This window comes from Balearica regulorum, chromosome 13 (assembly GCF_011004875.1).
Source record: "Balearica regulorum gibbericeps isolate bBalReg1 chromosome 13, bBalReg1.pri, whole genome shotgun sequence".
NCBI lineage: Eukaryota > Metazoa > Chordata > Aves > Gruiformes > Gruidae > Balearica > Balearica regulorum.
Genome location: NC_046196.1, coordinates 6226159 through 6252951, shown reverse-complemented (window position 1 = coordinate 6252951; position 26793 = coordinate 6226159). Strand labels below are relative to the sequence as shown.

Below are 26793 nucleotides of genomic sequence, written 5' to 3'. Positions count from 1 at the left end.
CTTTCAGCCAAACACATCTGAGACCTGAAGACCTGCCACAGCTGTCAGTGTAGGGATGACTGCTTGGGTGAGGGGACCCAAATACAAAGGTGCTTGTTCTTAACAGACGCATCACCGTAGCATCTCACTGGACACTAGGTTGAGAGTCCTGATAGTCCTGTCTTGAGAGGTGCCCACCCTCCTCCACCGTCAATTACTAAGCACCTTCCCCTCCACCAGTTATTTTTCAACACTCTTGCAGATATTCTGGACTACACGGAATACTGTATTAGACACCAACACTGGGCTAAGGGCTTTTGCAGGAGAAAAGGGCTGCCTGGTGCCCTCAGAACGGCCACACCAGCATGAACCAAGGCGTTTTCCAGTAAATGGAGTACCATTTACAGTACAGGAGTAACATAAAATCAGCTGCTGTTTTGCTTTAACCACACACCCGATTTTGCCTCTAAGGCAAGGCCAGGCTAGAAGCAAGCAATTTCCTATCTCTCCTGAGTTAAAGAGATTTATGCTCACCCTTACTGCACGTGCACAAAATGAACTCAGCCTTTACACAGCCCCACAAGTGGGAGGCTCTCCCCTGTCCTTGTATACCCATTCACACATCACACATCATGTAGCTCATAAACCATGTCACACATTAATGAGATCCAAATAACGCAGAATCTACAAAGTAGTAACATCTGTAGTTAGACTATTTAGCTTAAGTCACAAGGATTAACAGTCCCCATGGTTCTAGAAATACACTAATCACGTGCAAGGATCGCAGAAGAATTGTTGCCATCTTGCACTGCCTGGCTGGCCAAGTGATTTTAATCTTCTTTTGGGATAGATACTGGATCTTACAGACCACTGGGCTGTTGCCTTATAAAATGAAAGAATACTACAGCCCCTGTATTATCTCTGTCCCCACATTGTGTCCTTTTTGTGTAAAAGGCAGGAAAATAATGTTTTAATGCAAAACATTTAGTATCAAAAAGAAAGAGCAAAAAGCTATCTCAAGACCAAGGAAAAACTCTGGGACAGAGCTTTGGTTTTCATTTTAATGACTGTTCCACAACCTTGTTTTACAAAATCCTATGAGTAGGAGATAACCTAACAAATTCAAGCATATCTGCAAATGCAGTGTTGGAAATAGATTACAAAACCATTTTCAGCCTAAAATCCTGGATGAGCAGGTTGTGGTTTTTCTTTTTTTCCCTGCATATTCTAAAAAATTATTAGAAATCTGATTATTAAACAGCACTTTTTTAAACCCCTGCTATCATAATGTATTTCCAATACATGTATATATGTGTACTGAAATTTAATAGATAGATTATTACCACTTTTTTAAGGAACAACCAGAAATGATAGGATTCTTTTCACTGACTTCTACAGTCTTCCATAGATCACCCAAGAGAGAGCCACAGAAGAACAGCATTTCAATAATCCGTACTTTGAGTAACAGTTTGAACATAAAAGATTACTGTGCTGAAGGCAGCCAGTGGACATATTTCATACTATCACGGTAACTTTCTTTCTTATCACTTTATTTCACAATATCATCTCCCTTGAAAAAATAAGACTGTATGATATTTCTGTCTCCGGGAATTGAGACGAGCATAACGATTCTATCTGGTTTAATACATGATAGTACTCTTACATCAGTTTTCCATGAAAATGTAGAAAATCCAAGGGAAGGATTTCAAGGAAACAAACCTATATACAATGTTTGTTCTGTGCATGTTTGGCTTTCTCCTTTTCTGCAGGCTTTTCATTACTGTCAGAGAGTGCTGCCCTAACCCTTTCTATAGAAAGAATAATCGTAAATCTGCATGAAGTTCATGATGATTAGTTTCTCTTGGAGTTGGGCCAAATAATAAGCCTTTCTCCAATACAGACTTCACATGTAGGCTCAGTCAAGAATTCATTTATTAATCCTTTCGATCAAGCCCGGATTAAGCCATCCAGGGGCCCTAGCGACATCAGGTAACTCTGTGTCTTGAGATACGCCTCCCAGTCGAAAGACCTCCACAACAGCAAGTAGAGGTTATCCCCGAACACAGCCTGTGCTGTATCTTTACTGAATTCTGGAGGGGCACCTGGATCAGGACGTCTATGTACAGGCATCACTCATCCCTTTGCTGTGCTCCCTTTTAGGCCAGGACACGCCACACAAGCATGTTACAGGCCAAAGGGTACGGGAATATTTGAAAGGTATAATGTGTTGGAAAGGATAGTGTAACTGAAGATGAGAAGATCAGATCTAAGAAATCCAGTGGCCAACCTAAGAGGTTTTTTACTCCTACCCTTTTATTCTAAAAGTGCCGTAATGAAAAGATTTTCGCAGCCACTCAATGTGTCAAAATCTACAGATTTACTTACCCATGCACAGTATTACGTTTGTATCAAAGGCAATCGTACTTCAATTCAATACTACTTTCTATAAGCTGTATTAAAACTCTGTCACTCCATTTCCTAAGAGTTCAGCTGAAAATCAGTTTCTTTGGCTTTTAGCCCCTATGAGTTTCCTAGTTTAAATTCTTTGTCTTTCACTTTAAAATTCAGATTTAGAGGTTGATATTCTACTTCAGAAGCAAGATTAAGCTAAAAAACTAATTTCCACCTTCTTTTATCTATTCGGCTATTTCATTTCAAGAGAATTAGCAAGATTTTCCTGTTGCAAAACTCCCACCTGGTCTGACTTGCCCGAAAGGTTAATGTCTCCTCTGAAACGCAGCTGAGTTCAAAATGATCCCTCTCCCCCTTCCTACCACATCCCCCTCTCTATCCAGGCAAGATTTGTTGCAAACATTTCACAGAGCTCTAACGTTGTGTGAACTCTTGCTGAATTATTGTTGTTCCAGGAGTGTCCTGAGGGATTTTCAGAGCTGCTGGGAGACAGTGATATCCCTTGTGGAGGACTAATAGACTGTCACTGTTTCCACTGGGAACAATGAAGGTCAGACGTGCTAGCTAACCTATGTTAACACGTAACTTCCTCGCCCTGCTCAGGAACAGCATTGAAAATAACACCATGCCTAGATACCCCTCCTTGCCATTTCATTGAGATCACATCAGATCAGAGCTGATAACGCAGTCCTTTTTGCTTCAGCCCAGTCCCTGGCAAATCACCTCAATAACCCCATAGGGTCTGCTACTCCGGTCGCTCTGTCAGAAAGTGTCAAAGGACAGACAGGAGGAAAAGTTGTCTGCTCGAAGTGTCTGCCCGAGCAGCTCAGCCCTGAGTCCCTCACTCATCCTGCACCATACCCCTACTGCTCACTGCTTGAGCACTTGCTTTTATAACCGTATCAACTAACCCCCGTTAGTCGATTTTAACTCCTTGTTTGCCAAGTCTTCAACAAACTGCCTTTTTTTTTTTTCCCCTAACCCACGACCTCATTTTCTTTTTTGCATTTGTTTTGGTTTTTGTTGTTGGGGTTTTTTTTTACCTTTCAAGTCACTTGGAGTTCTTCCAGAAGAAACAGACTGCAAGTTCACAACATGGCAAAGGCCAGTGGATGAATTCTGCACCCCTCTGTATTTCAAAACTGGGATTCTGCTGGGTCCTGCAAAACAGCAGTAGATTCAGGGAAGACTCTCCCAGGAGTTGCTGCCATCCTTCCTCATGTAAGACTCTATAAAAGATAAAGGTTTGGTTGACAGCATGTTTACGTGTAGGCACTGTTCGATGTTTTATTTTAACGCATCTGTAAGCATCTGTTGATCTTTCACTTCCCGATATGTTAATGGCGCAGTATTTTGCTATATTCTGAAAAACTACAGGAGCAAATGTAAAGCTGGGGGGAAAAGGGGGGATTCAGAAGTTTTAACAAGAAAAACTGTAATTCATAAATATTATGGCTACAAGGGAAAATGAACCACAGCTTGATCACACAACAAGAATAGTAATTTGGAACAATTGTTGAATTTAGTTTAGGTATGCAGCATACGTAGGTAAATACACTGAATGCTAATGGTTTTATAATAGTCTTATTAATTCACACACATAGTTAATGTTTAAGATAAACTCCCCATCTTTAGAGTAATTTATGCATTCCACTTTTATAGAATTCCAGTTGAATGAATATGAACATAATCATTTTGCACAAATGTTCTCTAAGGAGTGTGCAGAGAGTCTGAGGCAATGCTGAGGCTCCCCACAGCTTTATTCATAATGGATCAGTCTATTCATTCCTTATTAATTTAATGGAGTACAACTGAGCAGTCTAGCAGCTTGAGCTTATGAGTGTTTCACAAATGGGGCTTTTTGCCTGTAATCGCTTAATCCTACTGGCTAGGCCTCATAAATTGAATAAAGGAGTGAACTAGGTTTTAATTAAGTCTAAGGAATGAGCTTGTCTGAAAGATACTTCAGCCTCTTAAGATCACAGTGGTGAAGTGTGTTTGTCCAGGAGCCTAGCAGGGGCAAGCATCCTACGCTAGTTAGGTTAGAGACCAGTTGCTTTGATGTAAGGTATTTGTTAATACCTTTTTTCCCTTTAATTAAAAATCCATTCTCCACTGTCAGTACCATCCGAGAGTGCAAGTGAGAGAACTGCAGCAAACCTGACCAGTTCTGGAAAGGAAAGTGGTTTGCATTCATTCTTTCTGACTCCATAAAGCAGCAGCTCACAAAGAAAAGCACAGATTGATGCTGACAAACAGGGAAGAAAACATTTGGCCCTAACAGTTTCGAACCGCTCTCCGTCAGGGCTCAGTGCCCTAGGTTAAATACAACTTAAGCAGAAACCATGAGGAAAAGTGCAAAACTGTGAGTCACGCACTCATCCCCTTCCAGGGGTCCTATACATCTGGTCAGAGGTACCAAACTTGCACCTACCCTTACCACGATTCCTGACTCTGTGCATACCCAAGCACCAGCTCAGGCAGACTGAATTGGTACCGATTTCTTACTAAATCTGAGCAGGACACATGAATTAAAGATCTTCTTGTACATTCCTTAGATGCCCAATCCTCTCAGCCTTTTCTAAGGCAAACAGAAAGAGAGAGATTGCATCTCTTGCAAAATGTATTTGCAGCCACTTTCTTTCAAAATTCAGCAGCTGGAGAAGCAATTCTGTTCTAGGTTTACAAACTAACTTAGCTCTCATCCAGGCTAGGAAAGAGTGGCATTCAAACCCCTCCCTCCCCACAGTGGTCTCCAGAGAACACAAATTATCATCTTTTATACTTTCTCCAAACTACCTGTTGAGGATATATCCTGGGCAGCAAAGATTCATGGTGGTGTAAAAGCCTTTCTTATGAATGTATTCCATTTTCCACTCTGGTGGGCTGTCTAGAGTATATGCATTAGATAAAGCAGAGATGCTAGGCACTGAACTCGGGTGCCCTCCTCCCTCCTGGGACCAAGGCTGGAATGTAAGCTCTGTTGTGCACTATCATAAAAACTATTGCTTTGGTAAATCATCTTCCAGGATGCAGGATTTTCTTTTTGTACATGTAGATAAGGAACAAGATTCTGGGGAATTCTAAACCAAAGGCTTTGTTGGTTTGTTGGTTTGTTTGATCGTTTGTTTTGCAGTAAATTGAAGGGGGAAGATGCACTGTTTCTGCTATAATTTTACAGCTGACAGCTCAATTTTACAAGTACCCAAAAGTGCTCTGTTACCTGGCTATGTTTTTCATACACTGGTGCAACAGTACAGTGAAGTCTCAACAAAAATCAGACCCCTTTTGCTGTCTGTATAAACACATAACCAGAGACAGGTCCCAGACCATCTAAAGCATCCCACCTAAGGGCCGTATTTTAAAGAGATTTGGCATTCATTTGTCATCTTCCTTCCATCTTTGAAAATAAGAAATGGGAAAATGTAAGGCTGGTGAAAGGAAGGCTAATTTGCCTGGCTTGCTTCTTGTGGGTTTTCCTGAATTATCCTGCTGCCCTTTAGTCATGTTTTGGTATTAATTTAGCTGTAGGTTTAAGTTATGCCAAAGGCAGGAAGGATATGAATTTTAATTAGGCACCCATCTCTCACTGAATTCTCCTAGGCTCCTTTGAAAATCCAGACCCTAGAGCTGTCATGTATGTGTGCGTGCTTGTTTCTGGGCATGTTGTATATATTTGTGCATACACAAATCTACATAAATAAATAAAGTGACATGATCAGATTTTCAAAGGCATTCAATCTCAAGAAGCACCCCCGTTGTTCTCAACAAGAGTTGGTGCATGCTGAGCTCTTCTGAAAAAACCAGCCCAGATCTCTGACTCCAGGGAACACTGAACTTTATACAGCCGAGGCCCGAGACGAACATACATGATTTCTGATCACAATTAAGTTTTAATTGCTTTAAAAGATTCCGATCTGGGGGTGGGCAAAACAATGCATCTTTCTAAATGGTTGGCTTTTCAGTTTAAACCCACTTCTCCTAGGCGGGTGACAACGTCAGGCATCCTGCCAGCTTGAGTCTGGAGGGCTCCGATGAACAGCACACAGGCTGTGACAGGCTGGAGGAGTGGAAGCATTCAGAAAGCCTGCTGTAGATTTTCTATTATGTTAAAATGGGGTGAAAAAGAAATAAAGTTAAACAACAACAGAAGTGCATGGTAAAATGTAAATGCAAGCTGTATTTATTTAAAGGGCTGTTATGATTGCTTAATTACAGTTCTTTCAGAAAAAAAAAAATATCCCTGGCTTTTTTTCCTCTGAACAGCTTGTTTTCTGCGCACAGCTATAAAGGCAGGCAAGGTTCATCTTGGGGATGACAGACCTACAGTGGTCAGCATTTTCAAAGCTGGTACCTATTCAGGATCTAAGGCTATTTTCAGTTTTGATTAAATTTTCCAAACTACTCAGAAAAATTCCATTTTTAATTATTCATACAAGTAACAAATGAGAGGACTCTAATATATGAATATGAAGGAGTGAAGGCTCCTAGATGTACTTCTGAGAGCACTTCTCATGGCAGTCAGCCTCACTGGAGTCAGTCTCCCTGCGGTTTTGAAGGGCAGACTTACTTTGAAAAGAAAACAAAAACACAGAGTTGCAAAACCACAAAATCTGACAAAGGCAGAGACAGAAATTATATCACCCTCCGTAAAAAAAAAAAAAAAAAAAAAGGCTGGACTCTATGAGTGAGAATTCAGTGAGGGGCAAAGAGGTAGATGGGGAAAAAAGCTTCTATGCACTGTAGAGGAAAGAGCTGCAACCAAGAACCTAAAAGCCACTGGAGACTGAGTCACGAGTGACTCACTAACGTGCCAGAATGGCCATTGGAACTGCTTTTTTGACTAACAAATCCCAAGCAAACTCCCTCTCTAGCCAACCTCTTCTTCAGCTCAATCCCTTGCCTACAACCAGCAGCTTTTCCTCCCTCCCCATGCTAAGAATAGAGGTCGCCACCACCGTAGCTCAGCAACTGCAGAGGATCAACGTGTAGAGAAAATATCATACGGAGCTGCTGGCACATCCCAGAGTGCGGGCAAGTTTGTTTTGGAAGAGGTCATACATACACAAGTCAAAAGGATCCTTCTGTATCCTTATTTTCAGTGTGAGCAGTTTATGGAGCAATATCTTGAAAGTACTTTTTAAATAAGCAGAAAACTGCAGGTACAGTGTCAGCTGTCTACTGAATAAATGCATAGAGCCCTCTAAATCAAAAGATGCATAATCAAAGTACTACTGATCTATTTTTAAAAACGGATAATTTTCTCACATTTTAAACCAATGGCACTTAAAAAAAATAACATATAATAGAGTGCAACATTTTCCAAACTGCTGCAATTTTTAAGGGGTTGCTAACACAGATCTATTGACTGATTTACACTAATTACTTAAAAAAGATGCTCCAGGGCAAATCACATGCTCTCAGTCAATTTACAAAGGAGGTCATTCAGTAATTGGCAAGGTGTACACCTCCTTTTGAATACCTGTCGGACTGAAAAGAAAATAAATACTGAACTCAGAGAAAATATCTAGAAAATGTGGTTAAGCTAACACTGAATTCTCATCATATTGTTAATTGTTAAAGCATAATTCCTCTTTTTTTCATCATCCTGCAAAGGAAAAAGGCACAACTGGTATAAATATTAAATCTGCATAAGAATTAGTCCTAAAGTGCTGATTTGTTTATTTCCTCGAAAAATATTTTTCCAATTTCTGTGAACACTTAGCACTGATGTCAAGACAGGTACCAAGGCAGGTAACTTCAGAGGAGCACCACACATCTGAGGAAAGCACATAGCGTCATCCCCTTGCATTTCGTGATTCATGGGAGACTTTCTGTAATATACACAAGCAATTCAGTGCCCCAACAAATCTTTGCTAGTATCTGATGTGATGTGCAGAAAGCTGGGATCATTCTTTTGGAAAGGAGACGGAAAAATTAACAGCCCACAGTGACAGGGTCAGGATAGATTCCAGATGTTCATAAATGCATTTGAATAAAATCTACATTTCAAAAAAAAAAAAAAAAAAAAAAAAAAATCCCAGGTAACCATTTATACCTCTGTCATGTGCCTGCTGAAATCATTGGGACAATATGGCCCAATGGGTTTTAGAAAGAGGCTGCAGCCAAATTCTGCCACCAGGCTGGGCGTCAGCAATGGCTGGGCAAATTTGTATGCAGGCTCTCACACTGGTCACCAAGCTTCCTGATTTACTATCTGTAATTACACATTTGAAAGTTGCATAAACAGGTGGGAAGGAAGGGTTGACAAGCTAGTAGTCTTTTTCACATTCCTGCAATATGATAGAATATATATACAATCAAACCCCAATTTACATTAGCATCAATGGTGAAAAATAGGATGCCAGCATTGTCTACCACAACAGCTGTTCGGCATCTGAATGAAATACTGTATCCAGTATTCACCCATCTCATAACATCCTTTTTGTAAGTCTCAGAGGTCACCTAAACACATTTATTGACTTCATTATTTTTATATAGGGAGAAAAAATTGATGGTGCTACAGAGCTGAGCAAATAACTCACAATAAAATCTTTATTCAATATATTTCATCTTTTTTTTACTGTTCCTGCAACACAGTGAAATTCTTACATTTAACCATTATCTAAAATCACTATCTGAGAATTTCTGCAGTAAATTTTTTTATGCTACAAGATGTTCTTGGAAAGTTCAGAGTGAATGTTTACCATTAAAATCGTGTTTATTATTTACATAAACCATGCAGTACTCTTTCTGTTCTCCAATTGACTTATATAATTTATAGTACAGTGTGACTTGTGAATTTTACTGGTAAGCGTACATGACAAATCCATGAACAGTTGGTTAGAGTGGCTCAGATTCTAGGACTTGTCAATAATTAATTTCATGGGGAGTAAAATTAAAAGGCAATTTGAAAGGATCACGTCCCAAGTGTCCTATCCAGAAGAAACAGAGACCAGAAAATGTGATAGCAACGCACAAATCAGAGGTTGAATAGTTGTACATATTCTAAAATGAAACTCCCTCTGGCATTTTGCATGAAAGCCTGGATATATTTGGTTGCCTTTTTTTTTTTTTTTACAAAAATATTTAATTCTGCTAAGCACCCATTTCACTCATTTCCTGAGTGGGAGACAGCCAAATCCTTAGATGCTATCAGCCACCCCAGGCTCCTTGACAAAAATCTAGTGACATCTTAGCTGATGAACTACAAAAGGAGAGACTATAAACAATGTTCCTGAAACAGATACTTTTTGCATGAAAAGTGCAGCCCATGATGTGCTCAGGGAAGGCATATAACTATGAATCCAGATGAAGCCTGGATCGTTCAGCGATATGATGATATCAATTCCTGCTGATAGAGATGGGCACTGATTTCACAATACACAGCTCTGAAAAGTTGATTTGCTTCAGCAAATTCCTCTTTGGATCTTATTTTGAAGCAGACTAAGGAATTGAGATGACCTCAAGCATAGTTACGTATGTTTTTAGAGTGCTCTTACAGATGAAACTCTTCAAATTGAATGAGGTCTGAAATTTGCTTGAGAAAGTTGACCCATCCTTATTAAAACAAATGAACCAACAAGTCAAGCACATTGCTCATTATGACTATAAAAATAATTCAGAGCAAGCCCCCCCACTGGCTCAACACAAAGGGATGGCTCATTGGTTGTGCAGGGTATGAGTAGGAACAAGCACAAATGCAAATTATACTGGCGACACGATGATGTGTACGTACGGCCAAGTTTTGTCCTTTAACTGTGCACAGGGGATCTTTCAAATGTCTGATCAAAAGAATTTAAGTCACAAGCTCTGCACAAAAATGTCTCTTCTATGATGAGGAGACAAGGTGCAACGATTTGAGGTCCCTTCCAACATCATATTCTATGAAATGATAAGCCAAGTTTTATCCAAATGTCCTCTGAATCTTCATGCATTCCTGACTATAGTAATTTTGTATAATTAGTCCAGGAAATCTAAGTAAAGCATTGCTTGACTTCTATAATTGCCAGAAATACACCACAAGAAACAGAAGCCTTGATATTATGGCATGAGAATGACAGCAAGAGGTACCACGTTCTCATGATGATGGGCTCCTCTTTAACCTGTACCCAACAGTGAGCAACTCAGTAAACCACAGGTAAGTCTCCAAACCCTCTCTTCATTAATATACAAATACAGGTCTAGCTCTATTGCTATCTCGTATAGACCCTGCTGCCATGGCATTTTTATGACATATTTTGTAAAAGAAGACAGGGTTCAAAAACTGCTGAAAGGGATAATAACCGCTTCATGTACTCTGCACACACTATATGAGGAACGGTAGAGAGAAGCTTTGAGACAGCTGTCTGACATCCATGTTCCAAAATGTTTGTATCACTGATATAAAGGTATTACGACACTGTCAATCTTACTTTCTTTACAATCCTATACACCTTTTAATACTACAAGTGATTTTCCAGATGATCAGTTGGCAGAGGTTCAACCGAGATGCCCACACACTGACACCCAAGTTCCTGTTTCAACAGATTCTCCTCATGCAAAAGAACAAAACGAATTTGTCCTTCTAATGAGCTCCTCTTGATCTGACACATGAGACATAAATGGTACAGTATCATTTTAATTTCTAGCAGTCATGTGCGTGTCTCAGTGGCCCAGTCAGTGGGACTGGTCCCTTTGTGGGCTATCTCAAAAGAACGAAGCAACTGACGGAAATGACTGAAGTGAAGCACATGGAATATTTTCCTTTCTAACAGTGAGTCTGTCAGGGAGATCTCAGGGGTGACACACAGAAAGACCAAGGTTAAAATCCCTACCTCCTTGAAATCAATGGGATTTTTGCCATTGACTCCACGGGAACCAGGATTTCTTTCTAAAATACTTCGAAAAAGATTGCAGCCAGCCTCGCTCTGTAGCGTTAACCGGTGTATTGTCACCAGCTGCTGTTGATTTACACCAGCTGAGAATCTGATCCTCTGTACTGCAGGGAGGAGAGATTCATCCCGCTATCAGTCCTCATTGTTACTCACCAGCCTGAGCCTGTGCTGCGGATAAAGAGAGGGCTTTAATCCCCAGCACTCTCAATCCGATACCTTTCACCACTGCTGGATTCACATTTTGTTTTGTTTCTTTAATACGAGCTTACAGAAGAATGAAACTGATAAACTTCCTCCTGCTCAGATTGCAGGAGCACAGGATAATATAACAAGTTAAATGAAACATTAGGAGAAATAGAAAGCACTCTAGAAAACATGCACTGCCTCTTTAACATTTCAAATTTTTCTTTTAACATAAAATTACAGCATAATATAAGAAAGGAATCCGGCAAGATGCTTTATCACAATACTTGGGCAACTTTAACTCATCTCAAGTGTTATTATAAGAAATAGAATTTACTGGTATGGACTTATATTCAATAGCACTCCTTCCCTTTTTAATGAAATGTCATTATTCCAATACAAATCCTTTCATTCTGCAACCCGCTCCCCCCTTCATCTCACTATATTTCATTTCCTGCAGTTACGTGATATTATTGCCTTTTTTTTCCACAGCTATTGATTTAGGTGTATATGGTTATTACAATGCAAAATAAAACAGTTCCCCCATCCATTCTACCTTGTACCGTTGAACATTAACTTAATTTGTTTCAAATCTGCATTTGATTTGGCAAGGAAACCATTTATCTTTATGAAGAAAGCCCTCATAAAGTAGGGACTTCAGGAGATCACTGCTTTAAAAATTTAATAGCCTTGTGTCTTATACACTACAAAAATGAATTAAACCTTCAAATATTATATGTCTCAATGTAACCTTTTTGCATTTCATACTATGTTTAATTTATTATATCCCAGGAAAAAGAATTAGATAAAACCTCACTAGATTTAGGGTGGTAGTTGGTTCTTAGTTTTGTTTTGATTTCGGTTGGGTATTCTACATTCCAGGATTAAAAGTCTATCAATACGGTGTTAGTAGTTGGATGTAGCTGATGTTGTTAGGCTGGGGTTGGTTGTTACGTACCTGATTTTCTCGGTTTGGTTCTGAGCACTAATGAGAATCATTAAGTTCTGAAGCCACCACCAAAGTTGACCTTCCAACCTGTATGTAGCATGTAACATCTTTAAGGATGATTTCTGTGGCACGAGCAAAGGACAAGCTTTCGGAGTCTAAAGCGATCACAAATCAAAATAATGTATGTATTCTCACTAGAGGCGGAATACTTGGATTGCAATGTAGTATATGATGCCTTTTGCATGACCAGTGAACAAATGAGGTAGGAAGCAGAAATAACCATGACTGTAATGGAAAAGTTCTGGTTTAGAGAAATAGTCGCTGTATGACTAGGCTGATGAACAACATCAGCAACCAAGGGAAAATAATCAAATGGTTTTTCTGGGGTGAGAACTGCTTTAAGTATTTATGTCCCTTATTTCTTGGAAAAACCAATATTTCACATTATCGCATGAATATAGTCATTCTGGACATCTTTAAAAGAGTGGCTCTCCTTCCTTCAGCTTGTTTTTCTTCTCTCACCAACAAGCGCTAATTTCACTGATTCACTAATAATTCATGTTTGCATCACTGAAGACACCTCAATCAATTGTAGTCAGAAACCTAAATACCTTTCAGGGCCTGGGCTGCAGGCCCCATAATCACTGGCCATCTCTGCAGTGCCAGAGTTAAGGGAAAGGTCTCCTTAACACACAGACCTGCTGACCATTTACCTTGAAACCTCTAAGGCAAACCTCCAATAACCCTAGACTCTAAACCTCTGAACTCCAGCATATGAATCTGATCATATCCTAACACAGTTCCTCCTCTACTTTACTTTTGCGTGTATTTGGAATTCACCCAGGATCTTGAATCTTGAACACAGGAGTCCAGAGAGCAGCAATCCTACTATTCCCTGGTCTTCTCTCCCACCCGTTCTGCCCACTCATACACCTCTCCTGTTCCCTTTGGTCAGAATAAGCTTAGCCAAAAAAAAAAAAAAAAAAAAAATCAAGTTTCTGAGGTTTATACCTAGGAAGCTCAGCTTCACAAACACAGCCTACAGGAAGAACAGACATGAGGCAGACTACGAAGACAGACAGCTCATAGGCTTGGTCTGGTTGAGAATGACATGAAGTTTAAGCCTAAAGTAGCAAACCAGAAACACATCAACAGGCACTCTCAAGTCAAGAACCAGAAGTCAATGAAATTGTGAGTAAAAATTAGACCACTTGCTCAGGTGAGGAGTTATTAAGGTAAATACCCAACTTTAGACAGGTTGACCTTGGTAAACCGAGATGAAAGACACAATCTTAGCATGGCACACAAAATATTAATGTTGTATTGTCTCTCTGAGGCAGTATTACCTAACGTATTGGTTTTATGTTAGGACTCTCAGTAGTGAAAAAATCATAATCAAAATAAACCTAGGAAAGAGCTTCAAGCAGAGAGGCATGATGAAAGAACCAAAGAAAACTTAAGCAGAAAAGAAAAGCATCTCAAAGTACTCCTTAAAGAGGACAACTAAGGGAAGGGAAGGGAAGGGAAGGGAAGGGAAGGGAAGGGAAGGGAAGGGAAGGGAAGGGAAGGGAAGGGAATAAAACAGCTAGAACTTATGTAAGTAGGGAAAGAAGGAAACTCATACTGTTCAAATCTAAAATAAATTCACCATCAGAACAACTCCCATCAGCCTGCATGGCTGTATTACGGAGCCATATTCTTTGGTACACCTAAATTTTATTCATTTTACAACTATAAAGCAAACAGTGGACAGTAGAAATACATTGGATAGGTCTCATTACAAATCTCCCTGTCTGTATCTTAGAACATTCTTAAGCTGCATTTAGCAAGCAACCTGGACAGTGCTGATATACTGTGTACATATATTAGAGACATGACTGTATTTACCTATTTCTTCCCAGCAGGTAAAAAAGGGCCGTTTTCATTGGATGATCTCCAGAAATGAAATCAGAGCAGGTTATTGTGATTACTCAGCTCACACAATGAATTCCCAGTTTCAGCGAGAATAAGTAACATTCTAATTTAGAGCTGATATTTGACATTGTATAAGAGGGGAGGGGTCTACTTTCCATTTTCTCCTTAGACAACAGTGGTAAACTGCAAAACTCCCTGCTAAAACGTATGATCTTTGGAGAATGCTAATTGACCTACTAAAGTTGGCTTATTTTATTCGGTGAAATTTGCTTATCACAGGCCTCTAGGTGCTTTACATAAACAATATAAACGAAAATAATGAATAGACCAAATACCTAAGTGACAATGGGGACCACATCAATAGCTGTCTGCCCAACAGAATATGGCTCAAAAGAGACCGTATTATAGCATCTGATCATCTCAGAAGAAGGAACTTTCCCCTCTTCTGAGGTTTGTTTCATTTCCAAGCACAGGGGGATTTGTTAGTTTGAGGCAGATGAGGTATATATCCGCCCCCTGCAGACTGCAGAGCATGGCAGTTCTGTGGATATGAGCACATGTAGAAGTGATGCCATCCTGTGGGTGTGGAAAGTGGATGTACAGGGAGCACAGGTAATCCTGATGAGAATGGTACACTCTCCCACACTGCCAGGGTAGACTTCTCCAGTGCAGTGGCTGGTCCAAAACTACAAACAGAGCAAAGCTGTTGAGCTCCTGGGTACCCTTCTGTTGATACACCCACACAGGCATGAGGACAGGCACACCAGCAGCAGAGGTTATCTCTCATTTTATGCATTTTCCAAAGTAGAGGATTTCTCTCAAGATAACATGAATATTTTTTGTTGTTATTGCTATTTCTTTGCATTCAGTCCAGGGAGACTGACTAGGATGAATCAACCACATCATCCTCTCACAGAAAGGCTCGTCCAGCAGCAATGTTCTCTCTAGGTCAACCAAGCCAGAAAATAAACTGCATATGGGCAGGATCTGAGAGTAAACCAGTCACCCAATGTGAGTCACAATAATGCTCGAGGGATATAAATTATGAAACTTCAAATTTAATATTGAAATAACCAGACTAGACTTATGCTAGCTAGCTAACAAAACAAAGTTCATCATAGCTTCGTTCACCTGGCTGTTCAGGTAGCTCTGTTGCTCGCTCTGAACCTGCCAGGTCTAGGCTGCTAGTGAGCTGGCGTCTCACGTGGTTCTACAGCCCACTTGTCCCATCAGAGTTTTGAAACACTGACTGTCCTTCCTGATGCGAGGGAAAGAGGAGAGACCACCCTCCATTTCAGAAAGCAGGATCCCAGGCAGGAGCAAACAGGCACTGCCCGCCGGACACTTGCGCCCCGCTGCCAACGCCCCTTGCAGTGTAGTGCTCCAACCGGGCTAGCAGATTGTCAGCTGTGACTAGTACGTGTCATTCACTACATTCATGATTCCCACACCTATGCAACTCAGCTGTCCTAAAAGGTAAGTGCATCTGCTGATTCTCTGGCTAGTGAAAGCAAAGCAGAAAATAATACCTGTTCTTTATATATTTCATACCACTTAGGAGCAGGTACATGGAGTCAGAAACATTCCTCCCCTTCACGGATTTAAAATTTGGATGAGAAGAAACCTCATTCAATCTTCTGCTAATACAATATGAAACACTCTTCACAGCTGTAATTTCCTGTAGCATCTAAAATGTTTCCTGTTAATATTTTCCATGTTGTTGCTGGTTTTATGAAAAAAAAAAAAAAATCCCCTAAATATTAACATTTTCAGATGGCAGAATGGAAAAGGCTAACATAACTCTTAGAGACACAGCATACAAATCCAGAAATAGATCTAAAGCCAGATTTCTCAGCACTGCCTAAATTCTGTCACGGGGAACAGACCAAAACGCCCGTCCAACCTTCTGCTTTTCCTCACCCAGTGCTCAGATGTTGTAATTTGACCTCGATTCCAGCCAGAAGAGAAGCCTCATTTCTGTAGCCTAACACAGCTTGTGCACCTTTATTTTCTCATTCTATCCATACTAATTCCTCTGTTGCCTCCTCCTCTCATTGCCATGGCAAATAATAATCCTACTGTTCCTTATAATGCTTGGCAGAGAAAGCTTAGGCTCTTTCTCTGGGAGGATAGTAACTATAAAGATAGTTACTCTGTGCTCTTGCTATTGAGAGTTTTTAGCTCAATGGGAGGTTTGAGAGACAGGGAACAACAAACACAATGAAGCTACAAAATAGCCAAAACCAAAACTAAACAAAAAAAGGAGGGGTTAGTCCTATAGTGGCTCTCGGCTATCCTCATAAATTTCATTTTAAAAGATTTAATGACTGCTCATATTGTGAGCAGCTAAAGGATGAGGGACATCTACAAAGACGACCAGAACTACGCCCATAGAAGTGTGCCCAGCATTCGCCAGGAGCTTTATTGCCCCAAGAAAACTAGAAAATGCCTTACCCTTGTAGATGGCAGCAACATAGCCAGTGAACAACTTCTATTATTATTTTGCTGTTTCTTTGTCCGTGCTGCCCAGAGGGCAGAACCAGCTTTGATGGTATGAGTGTTTGTTTGGCTACCCTGGCTGCCCAGCCTAATTACTCAGCAAAAAACCAGAGGGCTGATTCCTCATCTGGTAACTAACTCGGTGACTGCCAGCCCGTCAGCGAACCTAGGTGTATTTATACCAGTCCAGTTCCGTCTGGCTGTCTGGCTGTCTCATCATCCAACACAGGGCTATGGGATTTATGCAGCGTCTCCTCTCTAGCTAAGCAAGAAAAAAATCAAATTGGGTGCACTTGCAAGACAGTGCAATTAGTTGCTGAATTGGGTGTGCAGATTAACAGTCGTTCATGGATTTACCTACTCATGAACAAATTTTCAGTAATGATCTCTACAGCTGTGGCCATCATTTGTGTACTCGGTGACCATGAATACTGGCAAACAAATGTCTTGTGTGCGCCCACAAATCTGGGAAAGATCTAACGTGGGATCAAGGCATGCCTTTTGAGAGCTTTCTTGTTCTGGCTGGGCACGCACTTGTTCCAATGGAGAAAACAGTGAATTGGTTGAGATTCCTGATAGCCACAGTAGAGGAAGGCAAGCGGACCAGACTGAAGATACAAATGGACCTCTAATTTCAGAAGATCTTGCTGCAAATTGGCCTAGTTTGTGGCTTACATGAACAATGAAAAATACTCGCTCTTCCCAGACAGCATTCGGATATACCACAGACACTGCTCAGCTGAATGGTATATACAGCTTTTGAAGATCTTTGCAAGCTTTCTGGTTGAAATTAAAAGCAAAACTACATGTACGACTTCAAATAAGAAACTTTTTTTCACTGAGAATATGCATGTGATTTCAGCTTTGTCATAAATCAGTCTGTAAAATTTCTAGCCAGGCTTTTGTTAAAAAGCAAAAAGAATGCTTACTACTGTGGCCATCTTGTGCCAGAAATCCAGTGGCTGGCAAAGCCCTGCTGTAACAGGACTAACTCTGACCTGCACTGTCCTGTACATACACAGTCAATTGCATCAATGAGCTTGTATGTGGGAAACAAGTGAGTGTCAGAGTCCCTCCCATAGCAAGGGACTCTTTATTTGGCCATCCTTTTTCCATAGACAGCTGCAGGTGTTTCTGCCAGTCTAACGCACAGTGAAGCACGGCGTCCACGGTTATTTGTAGACCAGTCCCGTAGAGTGCCATTACTGGGGTTTTCGTATTTGCGATCACACACCCATACCTTGCCATTTGTATCTCTTCGTATTTTGATTACTTAGATGCAAATCCACAGCACATAACAAATTCCTTCTCTCTCAAAAACTGAGCGCTCAGAGTCTTTGCAAGTGTCCAGGACATGAAAGACTTTACGTGACTGTAAGCTATTTTCCTTGCTGTCAAGCTGCCAGATGATTTTCCTGCCATTAGCACATGCCTATACAGGCCAAACTAATGCTTGCCTTTTTGGACATATGTGAGGAAATAAATGTAATTACAAGCAAGATGTAATCACAATTGCTTTACTATTAAAGCTGCTGTATGCTCGCATGGTTTAGTTAACAATACATGCAGAAGAGTGGAATTGCTTGATGTTCTCAGGAAAGGGGAAAGAGGGAAAAAAAATATGGCCTCTCTCATTTATATCTGTGAAAACACAACATTTAAATGCAGAATTTGACTTTCCAAATATCACACCAAAAACCTTTTAACAAAAACAGCAGGGAGAGAAAGCTCTTTAAACCATGATATTCCATGAAGGATTATGAAAATAGAGGTCATTGCAAGAAAGAGAATTGCAAATACAACTTGAAAAGCTTCTCACATTTGTAAATACATCGAGGAGAATTTATTCCTCTCTGGTTTTGCTACCAAAGGATATTTACAGGTTCCTAGGGAAAAAAGAAGAAAAAAAATGACATCAAATTTGATATACTCTGTATGGTGCAACATGCTGATGTGTAGTAGTAACACTCAACTGAGCTTCAAAGGAAATGAGTTTTCTAGGCTGGAGTTACACATTATGGGCCTGATCCTGACAACACACTGAGCATTTCCTGAGAGCTTTCGTGTGCCCTCAGCTCTCACTGAATTCAGAGACAGCTTTTGATTTCTTTTGGTGCTGGATTATGATCAGAAGTAATGAGACAAAAAAGTAGCGTGCTTCAAAGCAAGAGCTGAAGCTTGTCTTCGTACAGAGCCTATCACGCTGGGGCTCCCATCCTTCGTTAGGGCTCCGGAGTGATAAAATAATAACAATTATGATCCTAATAACAAAGTGAATCTTGGTTTGTCTGTTCAGACAGTCCCAGACTCTGCACAGCAACATATCTTACATACCCAGCAGGAGAAGGAAATGCATTTGGGCTTCTTGCACAGGTGCTTTGGCATATCGCTGACACAGAAGTGGCTAAATACATTCCCAAGCCTTTGACTGACAGCTGTTATTAGCAGGTTTCAGTGACCTGGATCAGTGAGGTCTGTTTTTCAGCAAACCCTGAGTACCCACAGTCTTAAAAGTACACTTCTTGAATGCGTAGGCTATCTTATTTCCAAGCCACTAAGCCCATTGCCACGTGCAGACGACGTGTAGGCAGCCCCTTCAGACTCGAGCCATAGGAGGTGCCAACTGTGACAGACGCAGTGAGCAGGTCCCCTCTTCCATCCATTACTGACGAATGACTCCCACAAACTTCAGCAGCTCAGTTCAGGTGGTATATGCACTCTCAGATGACCAAGGTATAAAACTCCTACTGATTTGAACTAGATTGTCTGAAACTTCAGATATTTCTACACTTGCTCCATGACAATAAGCTGGAATAAAGTGATGCACACCAGAGCCTGCCTTCCCTGCCCAAACTTTTGGTGAATCCAAATACTGGAGAAGATTTCTCTGAAGTCTGTGACGCAGTACAGGTGGTAGCTATCCACACCGAAAAACCAGTCCAAACACTGCTTATCTGTGCAAAAGGCCTCCTTCAGGTCTGCCTTTGCCGCTCAGGCTACACAGTTTTGCTTGAACTTGGCAGTTACTTTGCAGCTGCAAGGTGAAACTCTGATGACTGAAATCAATGGCAAAGCCCTCACTAGTTTTAGCAGAACCAGGATTTCATGTTATGATTTCCTTCTGTATGAAAAACATCAAGCAGAGACAGAGCTCAACTTCTCACTGCCCAGACATCTGATACCAATAATACTTTTTTACTCTGTCCAAAACTATATTTAAATTGCATTTCTGGCAGGTTTTGAGATGTGTGATATAGATCTCCTGCTATCACATCAGATGTAGTTTCCCTCAGAACTGTTGAACCAGATGTAAAATGTGAGAGAAGTAAAAAGTAAAATAAAAACCCTGCTCAGAGTAAAGTGTTTCTGGCATGTGGCTATTATATATGAGGGTTTTAGATGTATATCTCCGCTCCAGCCATTTAAGAAGGTACACAGTACCGTAACTCTATTGGAGCTGATTAGTGCCAGCTACTTGTGATCAGTAGGAATTTAAAAACCAAGGGCTGCCAAACACTAACAATTTATAAACTGTATGCCAGCAATGTGCTGCAACCGAATATTCTGTAGTGCACTTAATTTCAAAGTAGAGCCATATTTAGAACACTGGGCAGGGGCGGGGGGGAAGAAGCTAATATATCACATCAGTATTTGATTTTCAGCACTTAGGACTATACATGTTCTGTTTCTTACTGACAAAGAGAACCAGAGGCACAAAGTGAAAGGAATTCTTGTGAGGATGTCAAGCATCAATACCTTTGCACGGACAACAGGTATAGCTGTAAAGTAATTCTCCCTTTTCAAGCATAAAATTGTCTCTTACAAATCTCAGTTGCAAATGTGTGTAGGTACAGATTTGAGTTACAAGAGCAGTGAACAAATACTTTGGCAGCAAAGGTGAGTCAAAGCACAGTGACACCGCGGAGGAAGCAGCTGCACTCACAGCACATTAGCATCCTGATTGTATCCCACTCCCCACAGACCCAATGATCACTTGCATGACATTCAATGCTATCTGAGGAGCAAAGGAATTTAACCAACTGCCTGTTCGTAAGAGAGAAGGGCAATGATTCTCCTGTCACTAGTTTTATCTCTTTGCAACCCCTTTTTAGTCCAAGGAAATCACTCCTGATTTATCGTACGGAGAGGAGGAGAATTAGGCTGAGTCTATTTCATCGCCAGACCACAAGTCCTCCAAAAAGCAAGGCTTCCCGTCTCACAGGGACTCGAATTTTCCCTCTCCCTGGTGATTAAGTGTCTACTAACATCCCAAAGACACTATGCTGCATAGTGCCTTCAGTTAGCTACTACAGTTAGGACCATACTAAAAATGAATATAATTGTGTCCAGTGACCAAATCAAGGGAAAAATAGAAGAACAAAAAATCCACAAAGCAAGTTCATCCAATCATCAGGAATCAAAAATGGCTTTTCAGGAAAAAATCTGGTGAGACAAAAATCTGCCTGATCCCAGGAGAAAGGAGACGGCTTTGTTGTACACAACACCCTGACACTAGCTCAGAAATGCAGAGATGGACACGACTGACAAATGGGCACAAAGAATTGAATCTGCTCTGAACTAAAGAGGGCTCCTTCTATCATTCTTGTCCATAAAAGACACCCAAGGGATCCATCTTTTTTTTTTTTTTTTTTTTTTTAACTATGAACAAAAGACTTCCACGGCTTATCAAGCCAAAAACCTCACTGAATTGAACTGAGTTAGAAGCAAAGCTAAAAAAAAAAAAAATCACTCACAATCCTTGTAGTTAGTCTGTATCTACACAGCGTTTTATGTAAGTACCTAAATCCCCTTAAGTAAACACAATATACTGAAAACTCAAAGCTTAGACAAGCTCCTTCACCGGTATGAACAACTTTTAGGAGTTCACGGAAGCAAAAACACAAATCAGATCTTTGACAACCCCGCTCCCTGATGCAAGACATGGGGCTCAGGAACCAAGCGAAGAGCCGCAGCATGACTGGAGAGCAAAGAATGTGATAATTCCTGTCCTTGCTGACTTCTGGCAACTGCTGCTTGGGTATTTTAATATCATTGTAATTTGTAATTGTTCAAATTGATGACATCCCAGTTAATGGAGTCATAAAAACTTACATGAGCTGAGGCTCAGGGCTCAAAAGCATGCCTGTAGGATGGAGCGTGGAGATTTGGGCAAGGGTAGTTAAAGTGGCCTCCATGCATGATACAGGCGGACTTAAATTGGGCCATTTTGATAGAGGTCTGAGAATGCTCAGGGAATGATTTTTATAGTGCCAAAAGTCAGGAATCTTTCGCACTGTCACTGGCAGTGCAACTTCAAACCCTATCCACTGTATATTGCACACAGCCAACACGGGAATCCCCGAAAACACGTTCGGAGAACCTCGCCCTAGTGCATCCAGCTGTGAGGCAGAGTGCTGAAAACAAAGCAATGTCGGTGATTATTCATAACCAGGAGTATTGCGCATTCTTCGGGAAGCATACATCATCCTTTGTACTCTGGAAGAGTCGCGATACACCCTGGTTTACCCGAAGGGCCTTAGCAAAAGCTGTGGAGGTAGAAACATACTTGTGATGACAAACAGAGATTTCTCAACACGTATTTTAATTTGGGATCCTGCACTGAATTACCACACCCCACTCATGCGTACGCAATCTTAGATATGGCAAATATTTCATTAATAAGAAATCCAGATGTTCTGTCACATAACACTGGAAAAGATCACTACAGACAATGTTCAATAGACACCAGCTATGATCTTTCACATACATATTTTTTAGAGAAATACTGTAATTTAAAAAAAACAAAACCCAAATTGATTCTAATGGTAAGTGACATTTTAGTTCAGTCGCAATTACAATCAGCCAGACTCACTCTTTGCATTAGTAGCAGGGTATGATCCTTAAGTTCATACAGGGTTAAGTTTGTCATCCTCAGAGACTTCTTAATGACCCTTGTTAGCTAAACCCGGATTCAGAGTGGTGGCTGTGTATTACGTTTTCAATGCACATCCTCAGACATATTAGGACACGAAGTGAACCTGACAGGGAGAAGAATATTTCCTTTCTCCTCTGAAATGCCCCAGGAGGGTTTTCTGCAGGTGACCTCCTCAGACCTTGGCTCTACATTAGAGTTATTGTCCTGAGAGAAGATTCAGTTAAAACACCCAATTCATTTCATATAGTGCTCTTGAGTTTATTCTTGGTGGCGGCTAACTTGTAAAATTTTATTATGGATTCTTCTTTGGTTTGCTTGATGGAAAACAATTATTCTATCATCAGGTCTAAATTATATACCTTAGTGGACCACACAATTTTCTTTCCATTACTATTTTCAGATAAAATGTTAATTTCTGCTTAAAAAGAAGTTCAAAATATCCTTCCTAACATGATATTATCAATACATTAATTAATTTAGACGTCACACTTCTAAATGGCTGTGTTCAAATGGGTCTCATGATACTGCAAATTAAGCTCTATGACTTCTGAATACAACCTGTTGACCAAATAATAAAAATAATAACAGAAATAATAATAAAATAATGGAGAAGCATATTGGCGTCTCTAAGAAGTGCAGAGCTCACTGCTGTAGACAACAGACAAATGCTAGGTAAGAGTTCATCTATGCCTGAAACTGCTTACACTATCGGCAGACAGAAAGACCCAATGCAGAAGACTCCTACCCTCGTAAGTTGAAGCAGAAGCACAGAAAAATATGCAACTTCTGCACAAATAGACAAGCTATCCCTGGCCAAGCAGATGTATCTCCACAGCCTTGCACGGACACCAGCTCACACCCCAGAAGCAGCAGGGACCCATGGGTGCAGCAGTGCCCCTGCTTCACTAGCTCTGCCTTCTGAAGAGGCCGATGCAGCCCCGCTGCTCCCAGAGCCAGCCTATCGAGAAGTGACTCGGGTATCTCTGCTCCTAATTACAGAGGGTGGGTGTACCCCACATAACTCAGAGGGTTTGAGAAGAGCTATGCTGCCACCTAGAACCAAGACTACTAAATCCCAGCTGAGAATAGGCTCTAAGCTTGTTCAGGTTGTGGGGCTTAGTCAGTGGAATTTTCTCCACAGTAGCCCTGGCATTTACTTGGGGAAAAATGTCAATGACAGGAGCTAAGCCCATACAATTTATTTACGTGCATGTTTTGAGATGACTGACCTTGAAATATATTGCTCTAGAGGGACTTTGGCAGCAAGCTATTCTTACCCTACAATAAAATTTTCAATGCTGTACCCCCACCCTGGTTTCATGGCATCGCGCTTACGCCTGCTCTGGAGTGACAACCCACCAGCTAGGGTAAGAAGCTAAAGCCACCCTCTCTCTTCCCTGAACGCTGTGTGTTCGCTAAGAGAAGTGGATAATGAACGTATCTGAAACCTTTTAAAACTTCACCAGGATTAGAGAAAAGAACCCAACCATCTGCAAACTGCAGGAGGTGCAGTCCCTCAGAACCAAAGCGGTTTTCAGAAATGGACAAGTTTGAGTTGTGTGGGCCTATTTTCTGGAAAAAAATAGATGATTTCAGGCAGTCTGTGCCCTCTCTCTTTCATATGGACACATGCATTAGAAGTCTGGTACACATTAAAAAAACAATCAAAAATTCCCACTGATTTCACTAGGCTTGCGGTAAGGATGGTCTGTGCTTATAGGAGATTGAGCCTAAAATATTTGCAATGCTATATCGCCCATGTATCAAGACTTTTCCTTTAAATCTCTGGGGAACAGGCATGTAAACTGAAGTTCACCTCTTATCCCACAAATCTGCTGTTTCCAAGTTGCTGTTTCTAGTAGAATTTTCTCTTGCAAAACAATCTGCCATCTACTGAAAAATTTGCAGATACTTATAGAGCCATTATTCATATATTTGTTACATATCAAGTGAAAAATCCAAGCCACTAGAAAAATTATGCAGTTTCTTCAGTGCGTTGTACAGTCAGATTGCTCTGATGAGATGGCAGATGCAACCTCGGAAAGTAAAGTAAAGCTAGTACTGCAGATTTGTGTTTAGAATCTGGTTGAAAGCACAAGGAACATTTGAAGCAGTTTTGTGCAAAGCCCATCCACAGGGATGAATCTTGTTTTGTAGCAAATATGATGGCAGGGTTAAAGTCAGCTGAAAAAACCCAGGTCTCCTGGACAAAAATGTACGGAACGTGATTTTATTTGATGCTTAGTCGAAAGTCCTAAGAAATCATTCAGTGTTTTTTTTCATGCTTGCATATACACTTGAACACCAATTTGGAGGCATGCAGAATTGTATCATCCCATGGAAATTAACATGGTAATGAATATTAACATGATAATTAATAATACACTTAAATGTGTGTCATGCAGTTGAGTGAGCCAAGAATGAACCAAATGTATTGTACCAACTAACCCCCCACAGTTACAAGACAGAAATGAACAGCATTTTGTAATTATACACAGTGACATATTTTCTCATATCTACTGCCAAAAAAAATATCACTTTTTGCAATTAAAAGACAGAGCAGCAAACAGAAACAGCTATGTCATCAGTAATTGCAAACATGTTTTCAGCTCCAGCTTCTGATAACTATCCAAAGACGTTCTTTTAATTGGTAAAATTGACAACTATCCAAAAATAAAGAGTCCTTAAGGGCCATGTTCACTCCTAACAAGTCAGATAAAGAAATCAGAGTGCCAGAGGAGTACCTAGAAAGTTTTGCAAGGAGATGAGAATTAGCAAATAAGCAGCACAACCGAAAAGTAAATGGTGCTGCTCGCAAAGGGGCTTTTTAGATATTACAAGATTCTATTAACTTTGCCCCAAGGGGTCTGATCAAGTTGCCCATGAGAGATGGACCACAGATTGACTTACCGTATTTAAAATACAACCATCTCTCACAGGAACACTAAGAGGATTGCTTAAGACAAGTCTCCTTAACACAGGAGATCTCTAGCATGTGATAAAACAAGCTGGTGAAATCCACAACGGCTTTCTAGCTGATACAGAGTCAGAGAACTTGGTTCCAGTGCTTTACAACTACAAGATGCTTTTGTAGGGCATTAGTCTTGGACACAGGCGAGATCTCAGTCTGAGATGGTGTCTCACATTCCTCAGTGGTAGTAGGAGAAGCTGATGATCCCATACACAAACCCCCACCCCACTCACAGGTAAAGTGGCTTATGTAAATGAGTTCTATATAATGATCCAAAGGCAGGCAGAGGGAGACTGCCAGATCTCCTCTGCAGCCAAAAAGACATTTCACCAGCCTGATCATGTTTGAACATTAATCCTTACTTAAGAGGGATTATTGCCTGATAACATCACAGGCAAGCAGGAAAATAAGGTCCCTACTCTGAAGTTTCTTATCTAAAGAAATTTTGTCTTTTAAGGATCATGCTATACCCATGCTAAACAATGAAGCCAGAAGCAGCCCACAGATTCTGGTCCTCATGGACTGACCAGGAATTAGGACACTGAATACCTCTAATATTCTGAGTCTAGGGAATCCAGACTCCCAAAATATCTGCAGGTCATAGATGACATAAAAGTAATCAAAAAAACCCCAAATTCCAGTGATAATAGCCTTAGTGCAAATTCCATCTGGAACTGACCTAGGAAAGTTCTAAGCAACAGAACTTTATTGACCTGGCTGAACAACCGGCTAGTAAAACCTATATGATCTATAAATCTCTGTCCACTCACCACACAGATATATTCCATACATCCCGTATCAGTATTTTGCCATTTGCTACTGACGGTTGTGGGAGAACTAAGTTGCAAGCAACATTACATGTCCTGACCTTTAAGTTCAAAGACATCTCCACATTCTCACTCCTCTGAAATCAGCATTTCTCCCTATGATTAGCTGCCTCCTGTCTATTTGTAGTGTTTAAGCTACTAAAAATATTACATTCAAAGAATGATTAATACAGCTTGTTGGGGTCCAAGAGTTGCCATGGATATAGCTTTGTGTACATCTTAAAGTATGTGTAAATATGTATTTGGAC

General features: G+C 40.6%; 1 protein-coding gene and 1 long non-coding RNA gene across 2 annotated transcripts in view; one reads left to right on the top strand and one right to left on the bottom strand.

Annotated features, from left to right (window-relative positions):
- The window catches only part of LOC142603707 (uncharacterized), a 349083-nt gene that overhangs the window by 46569 nt on the left and 275721 nt on the right, over nucleotides 1-26793 (bottom strand). Inside the window, exon 8 of the long non-coding RNA XR_012837604.1 lies at nucleotides 3435-3620. This is a non-coding gene — a long non-coding RNA (uncharacterized LOC142603707). The remainder of the gene's footprint in view (nucleotides 1-3434; nucleotides 3621-26793) is intronic.
- The window catches only part of DYNLRB2 (dynein light chain roadblock-type 2), a 296487-nt gene that overhangs the window by 76023 nt on the left and 193671 nt on the right, over nucleotides 1-26793 (top strand). The gene's annotated exons all lie outside the window — the stretch shown is intronic.